The sequence below is a fragment of the Apodemus sylvaticus genome, chromosome 1, assembly GCF_947179515.1.
Source record: "Apodemus sylvaticus chromosome 1, mApoSyl1.1, whole genome shotgun sequence".
Classification (NCBI taxonomy): domain Eukaryota; kingdom Metazoa; phylum Chordata; class Mammalia; order Rodentia; family Muridae; genus Apodemus; species Apodemus sylvaticus.
Window position 1 is genome coordinate 183,175,312 of NC_067472.1, and position 15,641 is coordinate 183,190,952.

A 15,641-nucleotide genomic window follows, 5' to 3' on the forward strand; every position below is an offset into this window, starting at 1 on the left:
CTCCCGGCAGGCCCCGCGCGCCAGGCTCTCTTCAGCGCGCTGCTTCTTAGGGAGAAACTACAGTTCCCACGAGGCCTCGCGCGAATCGGCTTGGAAGTGGGCAGCCTGGAAGTCACTCGGGCCACTGGAGCTGGCGGCGTCTCTAGCGAGCCGCGCTGTGCTGAACGCCGCGGTCGAGGAGCCCGCGGGGCGTGTGGCCGGGACGCCTAGGTACGTGGCTTCTGGTGCAGGAGCAGTCTCCGGCAAGGGTGGTGGGGATTTGGTAGCTGCTCGGACCCCGAGGGTCAGCACAGGCGGGGTGACCAGGCGGACGGCCGGGTGTGGGCATCGGCAGTGAGGGGCGGCAGCGCCGGGACTCACGCCCTCCGTACCCGGCGGGACTCGTGCCCGCATGGCTCAACTTTCCAGACGTGCAACCCGGCACGGTGGGGAAGAGCTTGGAGTCCGGGAGACGTGGGTGCACGTCCCAGCTCTGCCACTCTGGAGCTGCGGTCTGGGAAAACCGCGCCGAATCTCGTTTTTGCCTTCGGTAAAACGGGGAAGGAGGAATTGTCTTTTGCTGGTGATTGTTCTGAGGTGTTGAGATCTAGTGAATAAGGCGTTTCACATTGAGGATACTTATTACAGGCTTGCGTTATTGTTAGTTCCTGGAGAAATGAGGTGAAGATACTGTAGATTGCCAATTAGTTGGCCATGTGCATGTAAAGACCTGAGTCCGTAGTTCACACTCAATGCAGAGTAGCTGCTGTTAACTGCGATCGTTTTAGTAAGAGCTTTTGCTTGTGAAGCAGAAAGACTCACGTTCAAATTTAGGTTTTGCCGTGCACCAGCAAGCTGTGTGACCTTGGGCAACTAACGTCACCCCTCTGTGCCTTAGTTTCCCTTTCTATGCCTAAATATAAAAGTGGAGATTTCAGTGGAAACCACCTCATCGAATTGTTTAGAAGATGTAAAAGAACACCCTGTGTAAAGTGCTTAGCACAGCTGCTGGCACATAGCAGCCTGTAAATGCTGTCATTTATTCGGCGTTTCTGGGGAGCTTAGAGACCCTCTCTGGGTAGGGCTCTGACCATAGCCTTGGTCTCCCCAGTGCGCCCGATTCAACACCGAGTCCAATCGGCTTTCCCCTCTGCCAGACTTAGCTTTTTCGTTTATAAAAAAAAAATGGGACAATAGCAGTGTTACCTTGGTAAGGGTGTGATGATTTGCTGAACACTAGGCTGAGCCAGCCTTCACTGAGTCTCAGCTCCTGTGGATTATGATAGTTCTTCAGTCCTCTCCATCTGGCCCAGAGGCTGCCTAACTGTGGGCTGTGACATGACAGCCCTGCGCTCCCCCACACATTCCCTCCCAGCCTCAGTGTCCCATCTGTGAAATGGTAGTCATAGGACTTCTATGCCAGGATTGTTCTGACTCCGGGAGATAGTTTGTGGTTGGCAAACACAGGGCCCCCAAACACTTGATGAATGTACCTCTCTTGTTTTCTGCAATAAGGCATTTCTGATTCTGTTTGTACCTATAGGGCAGAGTGCAAGGTTAGTGCCCCATCCTTAAAGTTTACTCAGCGAAGGTTAAAGACCCAAAGAGTGCTAAACTACCATCAGCAACCCTTGCACAGTCCTCCTCCTCCCAGGCAGTATATTTCACTCATTATTATTATTATTATTGTTAGATACTGAGGATGGAATCTAGGGCTTTGTGCATGTTAAGCACTTACTCCCCAGCTGCTGTAAACCCCGTACCCCAGTGTGGCTCTGGACTCTGCGTCTCAAAAACACTAGCCCCCTCGCCTCCGGCTGCACACATGGGACTTACGTGTCCTTTACGTCCCCTAATGGATGTTCTTGGGCATTGTGAACTCAGCTTGTCCATCTGAACACTTCCTCCTCTTCCCCCTCCTTGATTCAGTAGCGGCCGCCATCACAGCATATCGACTAACAGTGACCCTGTTGCCCGAGGCAGTAACTCAGAAGCCTTCTGCAGCCTCCCTAGTCCAGTTGACTGGAGAGGAGGACAGAGCGGCCCTGTTACAGAAGCATCGCTTCACGGAACTCAAGCTGGAGGTCTCCCTGTCCCCTGAAGGTGACCTTTTCTCTCTGTTTCAAGACAGGGTCTCTGGTCACCCAGGTCGCCCTTAAGTTCCTGTTGTAGCCGAGGATGACTTTGAACTTGTCATCCTGTGTTGTGTCGGCAGCTACTGGGATTTCAGGCGTAAACCTAGCTGTGGAGGCAGGGCTTTCCCCACGAGGTTCAGGTGTTTCTTTTAGGCCAGCAAGCATGATCGTAGGGTACATATATGTAGTATATACTCCATATGCTCCAGAGAAGACAATGGGAATTTGGCCAGACTGCTGTGGCTACACATGTATCAGGAAGGCCTGGCCTTCAGGCAGCTCATTTCTCTGGTCTTTAACCTGCCAAAGACAAGTTCTTTATGAAAAGCTGCACTCTCTCAGTGCATGAGAATATCCAGTGTGGGAAGGCAACACACACACACACACCCCACACACACCAGGGCAGAGGCTGGGAAGGATCATGCTGGGTCTCTGTGGCAGGGTAAACCTGTGCTTGTGATTTCATTTGAGGTTGGCAAACTGGTTTAATCAAATTTATGACGGCCATCACATTTAAGGTTGGTTTGTTTGGCCTGGTTTTGTTTTTTGTTGTTGTTGTTGTTGTTGTTTTAATCTGCAGTATTAAGGCAACGACTTAAAACAGATCCTGGGCTATTTCCCTTGTAGTGACAACAGCAAATGTTTCTTAAACCTTTCCAGTGGAATGGTTTAAGAGTTAGCAGTGAGCCTGGTGTTCAGATGTTGCAGTTGTTAGGCGGTAAATCACACATGGAATGTAGAACGTGCCGCAATTGCTGTCCTGGTCTGCCGAAAATGGATTTGCCTATGTTTTCAAGCTTAGGCTTCGTACCTTGCAAAGGCTAAATTAAAAGTACTTATGTTTTAAAAAAAGAATACGATATGTTTTCGCTGGTATTTGTTTCAGCTGCTAGAATAAGAGGGCGCTGCCAGGCCAATTTGTATGTTTATTTTTTAAGGCTGTGATGGCCATAGTCTGTCTCTATCTCCCCCCTTCTCTCCCCGCCCCCAGTTCTCTCCCTCCCTCCTTCTGAGTGTGTGTGTGTGTGTGTGGTTGAATTTATGCAGAGTGAGCGTGCTGACACACTTGGCAGTAGAGTTGGCCAGGAGGATCAAAGCTAGCCTGTGTTACATCAGATGCCCTGTCTCAAAAACCAGAGTATACGAGACAGGTAAGCTCACGGTAGCACGCCAAGCACTGTGGAGGTATAGAAAGGAAAGGTGAGTACCACCTTCCAACCAGTCTCGTTTCCCTTGAGATAACTGCTCATTTAGACTGAGAGTAATAATAAGTATCCAGTGTCAGCTTTTGGAGTGCCAAAGAGAGCAAAATGGAGATGCCATGGACCTTGGTAATTTGGCTGTATGCTTGTGTGTGTATGTGTGTGTGTGTTTACATCTATCTATATGTGCTTATATCAACTGTTTTGTTTTCTTCTTCCTTCTCCTATATATATATATATATATATACACACACACACATATATATACACATACATATATACACACATATGTATATATGTATACATATATTCACATATACATGTATTTACACATATAATGCATATATACACATGTATGTATACATGTACATATGTATGCATATGTTTATGTATGTGTATGTACATGTATATACATACATATGTGCATGCATGTATACATGTACACATATATACATACATACACATATACACACATATATACACACATACATACATACATACATATATACACATGTGTACATGTATACACACACGCATATACACGTCCAGTCTGCTCCCATCTTTGTGTAGCGTAGCTGGCTTACATTCCCTTGGGTATGGCACATGCTCTCCTGGACTTCATTGCTGGATCTGAAAATCAGATGGTCCCAGGACCTTCCTTTGGTGTAGTTGTTGAGAGATAAAATGTATCAGACTTTTAAGGGCAGGGTCCATTGTTGCTGCTTTACCGTCTCTGAAATCCAGAGTCCTTCCTGGGAGAAGCTGGTATCATTGGAGATACCAGGAAAAAATGCAGAAAAGTTAGAAAGCAGGTGCCAGTTTGGAAATGTTGGCCTGGGGGGGGGGGGTGAGAGGCTTAGCTGCTTAGAAGGAAGAGAAAATCTGCCCAGAAAAGGAAGAGTCCACCACAGCAGGGGTGGGGGTGGGGAGTTGTGGTGGAGCACCAATAAGGGGCTGTCCTCATACTTGTAAGAAATGAGAAATGCTTGAAATGGGGGCATAGGTAGCGGCTCTGGATTTAAATCCCATGGAGCCACTAACATAGAACATACTTGTGAAGCTTTTTCTTCTTATGTGAAATGTTTGCCGTCACCTTCTGTGTCTGTTTCCGGGGTTGGTGGAGATGGAATGAGATGTCTGTAAGATCCTGGCCTGCTGGGCTGCTGTCAGCTCTGGGTCAGGCCTGAGTTACTGTTACCTTATTAAGTTGACCAGTTTATTGGGCATCTTCCCTATCCAGGATCTCTCATAGGCTCTGGAGGATTTGACAGTGAATGAGCCGGGTAGGGTCTGTTCTCCATTTTTTTCTCTTGCAATGTAGCTCAGGCTGACCTTGAACTCTCGGGCTTCTGTTCCTCCTCCCAAGTGTTGTGATTACAGACTCATGCCTGGCTCGGATAAAAAAAAAAGCTCTCTTAGGGCTTGCAGACTACTTGGGGAGATGGGCAGTACAGCCAGGTAGTTTCAGGGTTGTGTTTGATTAGAAGTTAAAGAACAAACATGTTCATGCTACTTTCAGGCGGTTTTAGGTGGGGGGGGGGGGATTGGGGTGAATGACAGGGTAAAAGGCCAGAGCAGCTGGTGGGGAGCATAGAGCGGTTGGGAGGGGCGATTAATACACAGCCCGAGGAGGGAGGGAAAGGCATGTGAGGTAAGACTGAATGAGCAAGAGGCATCACCTCTGCCACAAGTGGGGGGGCAGTTCCAGCAGAGGAATGGAGGAACAGCAAGTACGAGGCAGGACGGTAGAATGCGCAGGACAGAAGCAGTGTTGTCGTTGGAACAGGGTGGGTTTCTCTTCTCCAAGCTCACACGACTTTAAAGTTTGTAACGTAATAATAGCAAGAGCTGCTAACATTTGGCTGCCAGGTGCTTGTCTAAGTATTCCACACACCCTCAGTTAACAGTTCCAGTAGTCAGCCGGGTGTGGTTGTACACACCTGTAATCCCAGCACTTGGGAGGCAGAGGCAGGCAGATTTCTGAGTTCGAAGGCAGCCTAGTCTACAGAGTGCGTTCCAGGACAGCCAGGGCTACAAAGAGAAACCCTCCCCCTCCCCCCCCAAAAAAACCAAACCAGTTCCAGTAGTCTAATCATGTAATTAACTTTATTGAAGCCGGCTGGTGGTGGCGCACCCTGTTCATCCTAGTGCTTGGGAGGCAGAGGCAGGCAGATCTCCATGAGTTCAAGGCCAGCCTGGTCCACAGAGTGAGTTCCAGGACAGCCAGAGCTATGCTGTCTAGAAAATACGAAAACAAAACAAGCAAAACCCCCAAAACAAATGGGATGGCTGTAGACCGATCCTCTTGATGGCAGGTCCCCTTTATGAGGCCAGTGGGGGACGTGGGCACAGCATTTCTTTTCCAGGTTGTTTGATGGGCAAAGCACTGCTAGCTGTGTAATACCTCCGTCACACAGCCGTGGAGCAGTACGGGATGCTGTGGCCTCGTGTCCACTGACAGGTGCTCTCGGTTGGGCATCAGGGGCACAGCTTTCGCAAAGAGCCCAGAGTAAAGAGAAAAGAAAGCAGACTAAATCGAGCAGAGCAAGAAGGGGACGGAGGGACGGAGGGAGGGACGGAGGGAGGGGTGAGAATAGCAAGACAGCGAGAGATAGACGAGAGTCTTGGGGTAGAGAAATGAGCGTGGGTTGTAAGGAAGGGCCAGGAGATGAAAGTGTATTTGAATGTTCTTGTGATCCTGAGGGAGCCTGGGAACTAGCATGGGCCTTGATATGCTGATCGGGGCCACAAGTAGCCAGCAGTCCCTTTTGCCAGCGGTAAGGGAAATGACTTCTTTTGGCACATGGGAACTGGTTTCACAAGTTCTTGAGGAATGCTGTCTTTTATCTAAACACCAGAAATCCTTCTATAGTCCAGCTTGAGTTCATTTCTAGATGTACGGACTACCTGAGACCTAAGAAGGGGCAGGACGGAGCTGCGCCTGTCAGCCAGGCCGAGCAGGTGGATTCCAAGTTTGTTATGTTGCCGAAGTGATTTGTGCTCACCTCCTGGCGATGCCCGGTGTGTAACTGCGCAGTAACACTACTGAATTGACCGTCTGAGGGAGCACTGTTCTGGAGCACGGTTCTGGGAGCTCTGCTGGGTAAGAGCTTGGATTCTTTGGTCTGCTCCATGGGATAGCATAGTCACTGTCATCTGGGGAAACTGAGGTTCAGAGAAGCTGGAGCCAAGTTACTGTCTCTTCCAGAGCCTGTGTAACCCGTGGCCTGTCCATGAAATGACAGATGGGCAGATGGGGTGTGCAGTGGGTCACCCCCTCCAGTGCCAGCCTCTTCACCCCACATACCTCCTCTCGGAAACCCCTGCAGCAGCTTCCAAATGCTTTGGGGCCATGAGGCCTACTGCCGCACTGGGCCTGGGGTTTCTCTGATCCAAGACTCATCCTCCCATCTCCACTGAAGTAACAACGGCGGTCTGAGCATTGGTAGTATTGTGAGTTTTTCAGATGTGATCATGGTCCCACGACTCAGCCCTTATCTCTAGGACGTACATTGTGAAATTCCTGCCAGTGGACCGTTGGGATGTCCAGCATGTGCTTCGCTGTGCCTGGACGGGGGCGGACAGGCTGGCGGGGGCGCGTGAGAGCTGGACCGAGGTTGGCCCTGGGCTGGGAACGGCTGCAGCCGTGGGGAGGGCCTCCCTCTACCCTCGTGTGTTTCAAGTGTCTCATCAGGAAAAGTTAAAATCAAGTACAGGAGATTTCACTCGGCATTTATTTGTGTGGTTCAGGCTCAAGAGTGCGTGTGGGGAATTCCCTGCCTCTGCTCATTCCACTTAATACAGTTATTTGCTTCTGCTCCCCTTCTTCTTCATTATACAAGTCATTGAGTGGCTGGGGCTTTAGAAGCATCGAGCACCCTGGCCAGCCCCAGCAGCCACACGGCCTCCTGTTTCTACTGAGCCCACGGTGGCAGGGTCCTCCTGGGGCCCTAATCTGTTTCCTCCCAGCACCTGACTGTGAGGCTCCACCTACATTTCTTTTTCCAAAGACCTGTTTCAACAGGAGGCCTCAGATCTGCCCTTGATCCCTCACTCAGAACAGCCAGAACAGCCCGACACCCGCCTTGGCTCTGCGGGCTTTGTGAAGGCTCCACAAGGAACCTAAAGCCAGCCTTTGGGTTGCAGGCATCGTTGCCCCAGGAGGCCATGGAAATGTCTGCTTTAGTTCTGGTTTTTGACCACAGAATGAAGAGGGGCAGCTTGGGACATTTCTTGGGGAACTGATATATCTGGCCAACAGTGTGACTGCTACAACCAGCTTGTGTTCCCCAGCACACTGTGTCGAAGCTCCTGTAGCAAACTCCCCAGCCCTCGATGAAATCTCTGGGGTAAGAAGCATCAGGCGGAGGAGCAGGAACCCTTGGGGGTCGGGGGTGGGGGGGCAGGGAGTTTCTGCCGGCTCCTTTGCTTCCTGCAGGTCTTAGGGAGGTGGCAGAGGTGACAGAGGTGATTCTGTCTGAGAGCTGGCACCCTTTCTTCTAGCTGAGGATCCTTTCTCTAAGGAACCTTGTTCCACACCAGGGTCCTCATTGTCAGGACAGAAGCACGCATGACGCATGCGTGTGTGGACCCACAGTGTCAGATTTGAGGCTTGGCAAAACCCAAATGCTGGCACTGTGCATTTGGTAGTTGTTATCCTCGTGTATGCTTGTGTGTGCAGGTGTGCGTGTGTGAATGCTAGCACTTGCATGTGAAGACATGTAGCTCCCATTCCTCAGGCCCAGCCCTCTCCCCAACCCCTCACTGGCCAGGAATCCATAAGCAGGCTAGGTTGGCTGGCCATCAGCCCCAGGGGTCAGCTCTGTCTCTGCCTCTCCACAGCCGGGACTCAGGAGTTCACTTTTCGTAACATGGGTTCTGGGGATGAAACACGAGGCCTCGCGCTTGCCCAGCAAGTGCTTTCTCTATTGAGCTTCATCTCCTCAGCCCTCTTTCGAATTAAGCACAGGGTTTCGTGTGGCCCAGGCTGACCTCAGATGCCTTCTGATCCTTCTGCCTGTGCTTCTCAAGTGTCGCCTCTACACACATGTGCCGTAATGTAGAGCTTTGAGTCTTTCTCTAAAACTTTATATGGGGGTCTGGGGCATGCGCTGTGGTGTACATGCGGAGATCAGTTCTTTTGGCGATCAGTTCTCTCCTTTTACCATGGTGACCCAGGAACAGACCTCAGGTCCAGATTTGGCACAAGTGCCTTCAGTGAATCATCTTCCAAGCCCCCAGATTTGATCTGTTTGTTTGTTTTTATCTTGGGTTTTTGAGGTTGGGTCTGTCTCCACGGCCCTGGCTGTCCTGGAACTCACTCCGTAACCCAGGTGGCCTTGAACTCACAGAGCTCTCCCTAGCTTTGGTTTGTAAACCTCCTTGATCGTGCTCTCGTGAGAACTATGCTTTCTCACCATTCTGGGGCCCACTGAGTGTGAGGCTAGGAAACAGGAATGGTAGCGGCACACACCGGTAGCCTCAGCCTGGGGAAACAGTCAGGGTGCTCAGGGAGTCAAGGCCATCCATCTTCATCTGTGTCCTGAGTTTGAGGCCAGCCTGGGCTACATGAAACCTACCTCAAAGAGTCACAAAAACAATAGAACAAAAGGGCCCATAACATGCCTCAGGGGATAAAAGCCCGCCTTTGATCCCTAGAACCCACCTCGTGGCAGAAGAGAGAACAATTACAAGTTGTTCTGACTTTCCACGTGTGTGGAAAATATTGTTTAAAAAACCATAAAAAAACAAGGTAAAGAAGCTGTGTACCTGCCCTGCCGGATGGTAGCAACCACTGCGGTAAGGTTGGAAGGGGTTGAAGTTTTAGGCAGTGTAGCCAGAGGACAGCATGGGGTGGGGGCATGCTGAGCTCCTGGGGCATCAGTGTAGCAGGCTGACTTAGGGAGATGGGGAGATAGAGGTGGGAGTGGTAAGAGCCTGCTCTTCTCCTTACAGTGTTGACTGGTAAATAGTATTGATATTTGAGTAGTAGCCGCAGCTGCGTGGGCTGGACGCATTAGACATCCCGGTCCCTTCCCGAGCAACGGGGCGGGCCCAGGTGCCTGCCAACCTCCATCCCTCACATAGCTCTTCCCTGGCTTGTGCTGGGTTGGACCATAACCTGACCGTGGGTCTTGTCTGTGGATTAAGAATGCTTTGACTTTAAGCTTTACAAAGTTAGGTCTCACAGCTTCCTTTCTTGAGCTAGAGGCCATTGGTCAGTCCTCCTCACTCTTAAGGATTGGTGGCCAGAGACCAGACCTCCTACATCTCATTCTTTGCTGTCACTGGCTGGCCCTACAGTGCCTGTAACAGCTCGGAGTAAGAACCCTTGCCCAGCTATGGCTCCAGAGCTTGACTCTGGTGCGGTGTGAAAAGAGTCCTTTACTGGATGGGACCTGGTAGGTGAGTCCTCAGCCTTCTCATCTTGGTTCCTGAGTTTAGAGTCCCGTGGTGGTGTGTGCTGGGCCCACAGTGGGGAGGAAGTGGCTTGTGGAGAGGCCTAGGAATCACTGTGCGGAGGAGGAAGAAATCCCTCTGGCCCCTCCCATTTGCCACACCTTTATACTGACCAAAAAGATAGAAGTCCTCGAGGATCCCCAAAGGACTGGCTCCTGGGTGTAAGATAAATGTAAAGGAGGCGGGGCCCAGCCTTGGGGGACCTGGACCAGAAGTTGCCTCCTTGGCGTCTTTGGCTGCTGACAGTAAGGATGACTGCAGTGGCAGCGGTAGTAGTCAATGGTCAGACACGGCGCTAGGTGCTTTCCATGCAGGCACTCACCTAAGCCACGCCTCCAGCTCACCCACTTACTCCCTTTGGAGAATTTAAGTAACTCACCTGGGGGGGTCAAAGGCTAGGGAATGATTGACGGTCAGTCACTTTTCAGCCTTGCGTGCCCTTGCAGGGTTCTCAGGCTGGCAGAATCACAGACAAGAGGGGCTTGTCCAGAAAGCTCCATGCTCCAGGTGCAGCGTGAGTGAATATTTGGGCTTTCAACAATCCCCTGGGAGCTACCAGGGTCTGTGCCCAGAAAACACGTTTTTGAGACTCGTGGATCTATCATAGGAAGCCCCAACAAAACTGTCTGGAAATGAGATTCAGATGACAAGGAATCCCAGGGGTCTCAGCAAGGGTTGACAGTAGCTCTTCAAAAATGGACAAGGACCCAGTCCCAGTCGCTTGTGTCACTGTGCCTTGGCTATGCACCTCTCATGACCCCTGACTCCCTGTGTGGCTTCAGTTGGCACACCCCACTCAGCAGCAGTTGAGAGACACCCATGTGTCCCTTTAAGAGAGAAGAACCTTGCTTTTATGCCCTGCCTCCTGATTCCTCGTAGGTCTCTTGTGGTAGCACCGGGACACATATCCCTGTCTGTGGAGTTCAGAGGTCAGGGCAGAGGCTGTAAGCTCACAGTACCATTCAGGAGCGCACAAGAGTGCGAGGACCAGCTGCAGACGGTGGGACACCAGAACCACAGCATCCTGCGTCGTGCTGTCCATGTTGCACTTCTAAGATCTGTAATTACTCCGCGACTTACCTGTGTGCTCTTTAATCATGTCTGACTTGGAAAACCTGTGCATACTCCCCGTGCCCTAGGAGCCCTTCATCGCGCCAGCTACCAGACATTTTGTCTGAAAGTGTAGGGACTCCTCAAGTTGGGCACAACACTGGAGGTATGCGCATGCTTTCTGAGAGCTCACTCTGCTTGGCACCGCCTGGGGTCCCCCCCTGCTCCCTCCCGCTCCTGAGCAAGATGCTTCTCACAGAGGCTTAACTCTGAGGACCCTGGAGGACTGTTTAGTGGGCACAAGGGGAGGATGTAGGTCAAGTATAGGTTGCCAGCTCAAATTGTGAACGCCGGTGGTTCCGTTCCAGTCCCCAACGCTCTATGAAAGCGATGTTCCTCATACAGGCAGAATTTTTCTCTACCTACCTGTGGATGGCAGTTGCCCTGGGAGACTGCAGAGGGCCTGAGAAATGTGACTTAGCCTGTGTGCAAGTCCTGGGTCATACTGGGCCCTGTATTTATTGATCTTGGGTACGCCCCATGGCCTCCGGTTTCCTGTCTGCACGGTGGAGGGGATTGAAGCTCCTGCTTCATGCCTGGCTCAGAGCCGGTGCCCCTCGAGTACACGGGCATTTGCTTGCCACAAGCCCTTTGGTTGCTTGCTTTTATCTTGCCAGATGGTTCTTAGGTGACTGAGAGCTCCCTGCAGGCAAGAGCATCACAGTTTGCCGCAGTTTCATAAAGAAAGTAGTAAGAGTTCTAATCTGGCTCTTCCGAGACCCGGTGTGCCACCCACAGCCAGTCTGGCCTTGCTGGCAGAAGCTCCTCCTGCCTCCGCCTCCCAGATGCAGGCCCTGCACATCACACCTGGGAGTCTGAACGGTTCCATCAGACGTCCAGAGGTCAAGAGTTGTAACTGCGAGTGGGCGTGTTCCATTTTGAAGGCTCAGGTGTGAGCAGCCTGTGATAACACAGCTGAGAATTATGGGACTATTTTGCTTATTCTTTGTTTTTTTTTTGTTTTATTTTTGTGTGTGTGTTTGTTTTGAGACAGCCTCATGTAGCTCATTTTGGTCCTGAACTTGCTACGCAGCTTTGAGTGTGACCTTGAAATCCTGTCTTGCTTTTCCAGTGCTGAGATCATAGCCATAGGCTATTGGGCTCCATCTGTTCCTGAGTGTTTTGATGGGCCAGAGCCATGACCTATCCCAGGGTGGACACTAGTCTCTTCACAAGGGCATATTAGTACAGCAGTCAAGAGCTGGACTCTCTAGAGCTGTCCCGCTTGGGTTGAGCCCCCACTTGCTCTGTGACCTCTGTCCTGTGACTTCTGTTGAACACTATCTGTAAAAGAGGCGTGGCTGTAGTTCTGATGTAAAGGCTCCTGTGAGGCCCTGGAGAGACTGCAGTGTTTAGGGCAGCACCTCCCAGAGCTGCGCTTCCAAGGCTGGGTGGAAGGTTTAATCATTAAGCCTGCAGCCTCTGCAGCCAGCGCTGCTGGTCAGTCGGCAGAGGTGAGGGGCCCACCTGTGGGTAGGAAGGCTGTGACTGGAGCTGCTGGGCTGGGGCAGGGATGCTGTGGCGCTCATCCAGCCTGGCTCAGCCCCGAGCAGGTGGCCTGTAACAGGCAGGCTTTGTTACCTTCCTTCGAGCTTTCTCCCAAACTCATTCAGACCCAAGACCACGTGTCTGATGAGTAAGGAGTCCTGTTATTTCCCTTCCCCAAAGGGAATATTGGCAAAACAGCTTCTTTGGGAATGTGCCTGTATGCGGAGAGCAGCCATCTCGGGGGAACTCCGGGAGCTGGCGGGGCCTGGAGGCCGCTGGCTGCATAAGTCGTTAGAAGCTGGCATGGCTGGTTCCCGTTTCCGCATTCCAGACACCCACAGCGCAGGAGGAGGCACCACCCCAGGTCGGCCTAGGGAGCTGGGGCAGGTGGCACTTGCCTAGGGAAAAGCTGGGACAGGAGCCACACCTGGGGCCAATCTAGTAGCCACCTTCCTGGAGTGTGTTCACAGCTCCGTTCCGGGACGCCTGGTAGGTGGGCACCGTCTCCTAACCTTGGTAGCACCTTCCGGAGAAAGTTAGTATCTGTTTCTTTGAGGGAACGCTGGCTTGTTTTTTGTTTTGTTTTGTTTTGTTTTTCTTCCTCTTTCTCTTACCCCCTCTTCTCTCATGAAGTGTTTTACCTGTCTGTTCCTAAGCCTGAAGAAAGGGAGGCCGAGGGTTGAGCAAATGAGAAGAAAACGGAGGCCACGACTCCCGGGGAAAGAGTAGATGACTCTGGCTGAGCCCCTGCTGTCTGCAGACGTGGTTACCAGGGGCCGCGGGTGCCCCAGCCTGATATGCATGCTGTGTGCTCTTCTGTGAATCCCGGTCCCTCCAGGGCCTCGGTTTCCTCTTTTGGGGGAAATAGGAAGTAGCAGCAGTACCCACTGAGCGGTCGCGCCAAGTGCCCCAGCTCCTCTGACCCTGCGCCTGTGTTAGTTACCTGGTGTACCCCAGCTCGGGGGCCCGTGCTCCCTGCTCTGGCCCCTCCCTGGCTGTGTCCTCTGCCTGTGGGTGTAGTTGGGGTGACATGTCCACCTGCCTTCCCACACTCACACAGCCATTCTAGGACGGACCTTCCAAAGCCACCCCTCCTCCAGTCGCTGCTCAGAAGTTCCCAACCCAGGGTGCCTTCCTCTCAGTCACCCAGGAGCCACCTCCTCCACTGGATTTTGCTTCCACCTGCATCTCAACTGTTGGCTTCGTGGGAGCCCAGCAAAGCCCTGCTCCTTGTAGAACAGCGCTGGCGTGGTGTGTGTGTGTGTGTGTGTGTGTGTGTATGTAGCTTCAGTTATGAATGAATTTATGCACTAGGTGGCCCATTGGTGGATGGGTGGCTAGCTGCTCTCACTTGGGGTGGCTGGAGTGCCACCAGGATTTCCAGGAAGCCATGGCGGTGGTTGGCGTGGCCTGTGCACCTGTCTCTCTGGTCTCTGTGGTCAAGCAGCCGTTCTTGGGGTCTGTCAGCCCTAAGCTGCTGGCTTCCTGGCCCTCGGCCCCTTGAGGCCTCGCAGCCTGGAGCCTGGCAGTGGCCCATTTGGGCGTTTGTGGCACATGGCACGACAGAGACAGTGTGGTACTGGTGAGTTAGCGAGCAGTGGGGTAATCTCAGTAAGAGGATTTGTGCACGTCTGCTGTGTGTGTGGAAAGGTGACATATCTCCAGGTTTCTGCGGCAGGAAGGCAGGAGAGATAAGAAGCGATCCGACCAGCCACGGTTTATCCTTCCCTCCGCTTTAATAGGCAATAACTCTTGCTTTGCGCCGAGCAGGTTTTAATTAACTGGTGAGTTGGAGGAATCAGGCTGTGTCGTAACTGACACGGTCTCCGTTTCTGGCTCCAGGTAGCAGAGACTGATTCTGTAAAAATATCCCAGGCAGGGTTCCCCGAGGCGCTCCAGGGAGCCAGGGCTGTGGCCCTCCCTCAGGCTTCTCCAGCAGCCCCGAGCTTAGAGGCACCTCATGGGCCCACCGTTGTCATGTGACAGTCATGTGCCCTTCACCCGCCAGAGCCTGTTGCAGTGTGGAGGGCTGCCGTGGCAACAGGTCACTGTCCCCGGAGCTCCAAGGAACATCACTTTGGGAGAAGTCGAGGAAGAGCCATTTCTTGTAATGCTTGAGTCCTGCACTTCCTGAACTCTGGGCCTCAGTTGCCTTTTCTGGAAGATGGTGCTAATTGATAGTGCCTGTGTAAGCGAGCCGTTAAAGAGCGGTCAGGTGACATGGAGTGTGCCAGGATACTCCTGGAGTGAAGATAGTGGGGAGGGTAAGTGTTCAGGAGATGACTTGAAGTTCTTGAGTATTTTCAGTCTGCCCCAGCCCCCTTTGTCTAGGCTCTCCTTCCCCCCTTCCCTCCTTACCTGACCCGTAAGCAGTGCCCTCCCTTGTCAGCATCTGCCCACATCTTACCATGGCTATTTTTCTCCATGGATATGTAGTGCTGCAGGGAACCGTGTTGCTCTATCAGGGATAGTACAGTCTTTATTTTCCTGCATTTTGCTTTCACACAGCAGTACCATATGGAAATATTTCTGAATCTTCCAGTATCCCTCCAATTCGCTCTTCCTTAAAAGAAAAAAAAATATGGTTGGGTGGTGGTGGCACATGTTTTTAATTCCAGTACTCAGGAGGCAGAGGCAGGTGGATCTCTTGAGTTCGAGGCCAACCTGGTCTACAGAGTGAGTTCCAGAACAGCCAGGGTTACAGAGAAAAAGGCTGTCTCAAAAAACCATATTGAAAAGAAGGGAGGAAGGGAGGGAAAAGGAAAAGAAAGAGGGCTGAGAGGTGGCTCAGTTGGTTAAGAGCCCTGGCTGCTCTTTGCAGAGGACTTGGGTTTAGTCCCCAGCACCTACATTGTGGCTTACAACCATCATTAAATCAAGGAGCTCTGATGCCCTCTGCTAGCCTCTGGGTACCAGGCACACACATGGTGCACACACATATATGCAGGCAAAAAATTCATATACATTAAGTAAAAATCAAAAAAAAATTGATATTTCATTGTAGCATATTTTCTACCATTGAGCCACGCCCCCAGCCCCTCACTGGTGATTCTAGGCAGAGGGGCTCTACCACTGAGCCACACGCTCAGTCCCTCACTGGGGGATCCTAGGCAGGGCTCTACCACTGAGCCACACCCCCAGCCCCTCACTGGGGGATCCTAGGCAGGGCTCTACCACTGAGCCACGCCCCCAGCCCCTCACTGGGGGATTCTAGGCAGGGGCTCTACCACTGAGATCCTTAGTCCCTTACTGGTGATAAGTGCTCTAC

General features: G+C 51.9%; 1 protein-coding gene across 1 annotated transcript in view; it reads left to right on the forward strand.

The window, feature by feature from the left end:
* The window catches only part of Sipa1l3 (signal induced proliferation associated 1 like 3), a 197,181-nt gene continuing 181,540 nt past the window's right edge, over window positions 1-15,641 (forward strand). Inside the window, 1 exon segment of the mRNA XM_052199676.1 lies at window positions 1-210. The gene's annotated coding sequence lies outside the window, so the exon portion shown is untranslated.